Source organism: Papaver somniferum, chromosome 2 (assembly GCF_003573695.1).
Source record: "Papaver somniferum cultivar HN1 chromosome 2, ASM357369v1, whole genome shotgun sequence".
Lineage (NCBI taxonomy): Eukaryota > Viridiplantae > Streptophyta > Magnoliopsida > Ranunculales > Papaveraceae > Papaver > Papaver somniferum.
In genome coordinates this window covers 71,302,327-71,302,638 of record NC_039359.1, presented here as the reverse complement: position 1 = coordinate 71,302,638, position 312 = coordinate 71,302,327, and the positions used below count along the sequence as shown (strand labels likewise).

Here is a 312-nt window from a genome sequence, read left to right as displayed (position 1 = left end):
GAATGATCAGATAGACGGAATACATTTATGTCACCATTTCGACAATCAAACCAATAGGGAAATTATCTAATCATCACCTCATACTCTCCACTGTCTCACTCTAAACAAAAATAAAACAAACAAAAGTAAACCAAACAACAATTAATATACTAATGAAAGATATAGTTTAAGTTAGTAACAATAAATGGTGTAGAAAATGACCAGTCTAAGAAGGACGTGTCTAACGACTGAATCAATGTACTCGTAAATTAGCTGACCAGAAGAAATAATGTATCCATCCTTGAACTTCATTGACTTTGCACGAGCTTCCCT

At 33.3% G+C, this 312-nt stretch overlaps 1 non-coding gene across 1 annotated transcript; it reads right to left on the bottom strand.

Annotated features, from left to right (window-relative positions):
• On the bottom strand, window positions 1–84 carry LOC113354844. Its single transcript, XR_003362053.1, has one exon. It is a non-coding gene; the product is annotated as a small nucleolar RNA Z102/R77 (small nucleolar RNA).
• Between the last annotated feature and the right edge of the window lie 228 nt (window positions 85–312).